The sequence below is a fragment of the Biomphalaria glabrata genome, chromosome 15 (genome assembly GCF_947242115.1).
Source record: "Biomphalaria glabrata chromosome 15, xgBioGlab47.1, whole genome shotgun sequence".
Taxonomy (NCBI): Eukaryota; Metazoa; Mollusca; class Gastropoda; family Planorbidae; genus Biomphalaria; species Biomphalaria glabrata.
In genome coordinates this window covers 23,723,101-23,729,100 of record NC_074725.1, presented here as the reverse complement: position 1 = coordinate 23,729,100, position 6,000 = coordinate 23,723,101, and the positions used below count along the sequence as shown (strand labels likewise).

General features: G+C 34.6%; 1 long non-coding RNA gene across 1 annotated transcript in view; it reads right to left on the bottom strand.

Moving 5' to 3' along the window:
- Window positions 1-2,242: 2,242 nt before the first annotated feature.
- The window catches only part of LOC106059190 (uncharacterized), a 28,338-nt gene continuing 24,580 nt past the window's right edge, over window positions 2,243-6,000 (bottom strand). Inside the window, exon 12 of the long non-coding RNA XR_008774985.1 lies at window positions 2,243-3,748. This is a non-coding gene — a long non-coding RNA (uncharacterized LOC106059190). The remainder of the gene's footprint in view (window positions 3,749-6,000) is intronic.

The following is a 6,000-nucleotide window of genomic DNA, read 5'->3' as shown; positions in this document are numbered from 1 at the left end:
ATTTTCTCTCCAAAAAATTAGTGAACTCAGAATGGAATCAATAAATATCTAGTTTGAGCTTGAAGTGTTGGGTAATTCCAGGTAGGAGTAGCAACATCCTTTATCTCGTACGATTCTACGAAACTTATTGAGTATGATTAAAAAAAGTATGGTGGTACTTCTTGTACAGGATGTTAACTACGTGTAAATTCCAGGAATTGAGTGGACTTGCTCTAAGTTACTCTATCAAAATATGACTTGACGCTCACCCCTCCCCTAAACACCATCTACCATAAATCTATTTTTAAAATATTACTTTAAATAGTGTATTTTAAAAAAATCCTAACGCTTATAAGCATTGATGTATGACAGAGTACATTTGATGTATGACAGAGTACATTTGATGTATGACAGAGTACATTTGATGTATGACAGAGTACATTTGATGTATGACAGAGTACATTTGATGTATGACAGAGTACATTTGATGTATGACAGAGTACATTTGATGTATAATAATGTATTTTCTTTAAATTTGGGATACGTTTGATCTGTGTTTCAAACTCGCTTCACAATGTGGAAAAATATTTTGTTTCTGGAGATGCTTCTCTTTAAGAGGTAGGTACTAAGACAAAGTTAAAGTACATTAAAGTCTCAGATTAACTTAATGACCGGGAGAGAAGATATGAAACATCTTTCCCTAAATCTAAATTCTTTTTTGGCTCAAAAGTAAAATCAAACTATTATTTCGTTTGCATTGTATAAGTAATGCCTGGTCAAGATTTGTAGGAGTTCACTTCGTCACAGGATTGACCATTTTATTTGACCTCTTTTCTATTTTCCTGATGTTTTTCTTGTAGGCCCATTGCTGTTAACGCAAGGAAAAAATTTTTAATAAACCAATATATCAAAATGAAAGGCTATGAATTATTTCATGAACACATTTCCAGAGATAATTAACATTGGGGGGGCTTAAAGAGAGAATCTTCTGTAACAAGTTAAAGGAGGGGCGCGTGTAGTGGGGAGCAATTCTATGAACAATGATAATCAATCAATATGATTATGATACCAGAATGTTACCTTTAATCTAAGTTGAAGAAATTTGGAAGCTGTAAAGTTTTTATTAAAAATATTTTTTTTTTAAAGTTGTTAATCTTTATCTAATGAAGAATTGGGTTCAAGACCAAAGTGAATGGTTCAGTATTTTGCTGAGCTCTGCTGATCCAGCTACTACCTAAATATTTTGTCACATCCCACTTAGACTTAGATCCTCCCGTTCGGAGCATTGGGCTGTCTCCACAAAGATATGTCACTGGCAAAGTCTAAAGCCTTTTCCCACCTGGTGTCCACTGCTCTGAGGTTCTCCATGAAGGTGTGGCGCCAAGTTATACGAGGACGTCCCTGTTTGCACTTTCCTCGTATTGGCTTCCATGTCATCGCAACTCTTGGTATGGGTCTCATGGTATGGGTCTATTGGTATGGGTCTATTGGTATGGGTCTCTTGGTATGGGTCTATTGGTATGGGTCTCATGGTATGGGTCTATTGGTATGGGTCTCATGGTATGGGTCTCATGGTATGGGTCTATTGGTATGGGTCTCATGGTATGGGTCTATTGGTATGGGTCTCATGGTATGGGTCTATTGGTATGGGTCTATTGGTATGGGTCTCATGGTATGGGTCTATTGGTATGGGTCTCATGGTATGGGTCTCTTGGTATGGGTCTATTGGTATGGGTCTATTGGTATGGGTCTCATGGTATGGGTCTCATGGTATGGGTAGTTCATTTTGTCTGAAAACGTGTCCCGCAAAACTCATGCGACGCTCGGTCACAACCTCATTAAATGTTCGACTCCCAGTTCTGCATAGGATTTCCTTGATTTGAGAGCCGATCTCTAGAACTGACTCCTAAAATCCATCTTTGCCATTTTTGTTGAGCCACATTGACAAAACTTTTGTCTGCGGAGGGTCAATTTAAAGTTCCAGTATTGCCTTGACATTATTAAATTGCTTATTCAGAGTCCATCCCAATCGCCTGGTGTTTTGAACATTAAGGAAATATATCATGAACATTAAAATTACAATTGTTAAGTATAGTATTTTTTTTTTATTAAACATAAAGCATAAAATTATTATTTCGCGCTTTTCATAGACCCAAAGAGCGAAACATCATATGCCTTTAGCAGATTCATTTTTTTCCCGTTTTCTGATAAAGAACACTGTAGCCGAGTCAGGGAGTGAAGACAGAACACAAAGAAATAACTATTTTTAAAATAATGTAAGTTTATTTTGTTTAGACTACTTTTAGAACATCATTAATGACATCATTAAGCAGGACCTTAGGTAAATAGCCAAATAATGAAGCTACAAACTGAAGATCTTAATTTAATTCTGCTAAAAATATACACGAATTATAGGCTTTGGGTAAAAAAGCTTATCAACAGTACTCTGACAACAAACAAAGTTAGCTGTTGATAGTTTTTCCAATTTAGATTAAAGTCTCCAATAACAATTTCTTGGAATATATCATCGGGTTGGTAGTACTTGTTAATTAAAAAGACAATTCGATATATTAATTTCATGAATACTTATTTAAGAATGTATTCCTTCTTACGTAATCCTGTCGAATTTAAAAAATCAATCTCAATGCTGTATCACCATGAACACATTTAATTAAAATAATTTTTGTTTCTAAGCAGAAGGTAAAGACTGTAATAGTGTAGTACTACATGATATTATATTTATATAAGAATTATTTACAAGCTCTGTATTATACTTTAATATGATCTAAGATAAAAAAAATTATATACTGTGTTTGATATATTATTGGATTAATATTTCTAATTTTTAGTAGAATTTTTAAAATGTTTTTTTAAAAGTATATTACAATTTAGCAATTAGTCATTGTATAAAAACTACAAACTATACTGAGTAGATTTTGAAAGGATATAAACAAGACATCAAGATAACTAAGTTGTCTATATTGCATCTTTTACAACCATTTTATAATACACATTTTCAATAAAATAATTGACTAAGTATTGATTTGTGTTTCATGTTAATGTCAATTATTGTATACTATAGAGATCTAACACTAAAGTTCAAAGAGACTAGACAATGCACGTTATCTATGTTCATACCGTCATGGTTTAAACAATTAGCTTGCATCATAAGATCACTACATTCTTGGTTCATATCGTCATGGTTTAAACAATTAGCTTGCATCATAAGATCACTACATTCTTGGTTCATATCGTCATGGTTTAAACTATTAGCTTGCATCATAAGATCACTACATTCTTGGTTCATATCGTCATGGTTTAAACAATTAGCTTGCATCATAAGATCACTACATTCTTGGTTCATATCATCATGGTTTAAACAATTAGCTTGCATCATAAGATCACTACATTCTTGGTTCATATCGTCATGGTTTAAACAATTAGCTTGCATCATAAGATCACTACATTCTTGGTTCATATCGGCATGGTTTAAACTATTACCTTGCATCATAGGTTCTTGGTTCATATTCATTGCATCCCGGGTCATTTTATCCCCAAATATTTCATTCCTTAGTCATCGTGTAACTGCGCTGTGAAGGCTTCACTTTAAGCCCTCACTTCATCTCATAAATACATCAGTTTATTGGTGTATGCTTTTTTGATATTTTTGGCATGTCTTTATTGTGTTTATATATTATCTAACATATTATATAGTCATTGTTTTATTTGTACTTGTCTTGTTCAACTTTCAACATGTACTTTTTAAATTCTGAAAGAAGATAGAAACACTAATTAGTGAGTCTCTAGACGTGTTGAAAGTTCTGACGTACTCTTGCTGATCCGAGGTCTTTGTCTCGATGTCATTGGCTTAGTCAATAGATTTACATTGTGTTGGATTAAGCGGTGTTGTTTTTGCTTTAAATATAGATTATTTAATTTTATAGTATACATATGCGTCATACCTAAAAATGTTTTTTTTTAATTTCTTACTATAAAAAGAAAACTATTGTAGAATCTGTTACGTTTAGAGTTCATTAACATCGAAGTTAAATACAAAAGCAAAAAGCAACAACAGAGATCTTAGAGTCAATTTACTCAAATTCGCTCTTTGATGCAATTGTATAGTTTATAATGAAAATAGAACAAAATATAACTTTCAATTCGTGATATGCTTTTTTTCGTGACTTCGGGTTCGCCTCTATCTCTACACTATACACTATACTAAAATTACAAGACATCAACCAGAGTTTAATAATAAAACAAAAGTGATGTTTAATAAACCTTTTTTTTTTCCTTTTCTGTAGGCCCATATTTCTCACACCCAAAAATAAAAACAACAACAAAAGTCTAGATCTATTTTTATAAATTAGGAAACATGTGTCTGAGTTTATTAAGAGATAATAAATGTATAAATGTAAGACTAGAAGGTCTATCAGATACTTCCTTGATGTGTGTCTATAATTATGACTGACATCATTAAATAATATTAGCTGAACATTTTCATCAGAGATTGGAGAAGAGACATCGTCTCAAACTCTCAATGGTGGAACACTATTCTAATGCCTACATTTCCATCATGCTACAGGAATCTGAACATTTTCAGTTCATGGAGGGCTTCCATTTAGAAGTTTAAAGAAAAAAAACATTAAAAAATAATAATCATATCAACAAGCTTTAAAAGTCAATAATAATAATAATAATAATAATAATAATAATAATAATAATAATAATAATAATAATAATAAAAAGAGGACTTTCTTGGCAAATATAGGCAAAGAGTTAATAAAATCCTCAACACCAAACTGTCTGGCAGTAATCTCATCACTGCAATTAACAGCTGGGCCGTCCCTGTGCTCCTTTACACGTTCGGTGTGATCAAATGGACTGACACCGACCTACATGACATTGACAGACTCACTAGAAAATTACTAACCAAGTTTCGATGTCTACACCCCAAGTCCTCCACCATAAGGTTATACCTGCCCAGGAAGGATGGGGGTCGTGGATTGCAGAACATCTTCAAATTGTGTAAGATGCAAGTTTTAAAAATACGATCAAAACTGCTCGCCTCCAGCAATAAATTAGTTTCCTTCCTACGGAAATACGACTCCGATGCAACCCCTCTGAACCTACACAATGCTGATGTCAATATCGGTTTGGACGACGTAGGGCATGAGATTCGCCAATGGGAAGAAAAAACACTCCACGGAAAATTTCCGGCTTCATTACATGGGGACAACATCGACAAGGCTGCTTCCTTAACATGGCTCAAAGCAGGTCATCTCTACCCTGAAACAGAAGGCTTTGTTACAGCAATACAGGACAGAGTAATCAGGACAAAAAATTACGAGAAGCATATCCTGAAACTCAATGTTGTCGACAAATGCCGAAAATGTGGAAATGTGGGCGAGTCGATTGAACACATTATGGCAGGATGTCCAGCCCTATCAGAATCAGCCTACCTAGGTCGCCATAACCAAGTTGCAAAGTTAATACACCAACACCTGGCTTTGACGTACAAATTGATCGGTAAGGACACTCCCCCTTATTATAAATACTCTCCGCAAGAGGTTCTCGAGTCTACTGAACATCTGCTGTACTGGGATAGGCCTATTCTGACCGACAAAACGGTAGATTTCAATCGCCCGGATCTGCTGTTCATCGATAAAAAAGAAAAAACCGCTACCATTATCGATATCGCCGTACCACTGTCTCATAATTTAAGAAAAACTGAGATAGAAAAACAAAGAAAATATGGGAACCTAGGCTTGGAGATTAGGCGTCTATGGAAATTGTCCAAAATAACAATATACCCCATTGTTATATCAACCGAGGGGATAATAACAACTGACCTCACAGACACCTTCAAGGCCCTTAACATTCCTAGGAACATCTTCGTTGCCTGTCAGAAGGCGGTACTGCTGCAGACCTGCCACATCACCAGAAAATTCCTCAGTGGAAACTGCTAAAGGGACTACGATGAATTTTGTTTCTCTTTAGCGAAACTCGACCCTGGCAGCG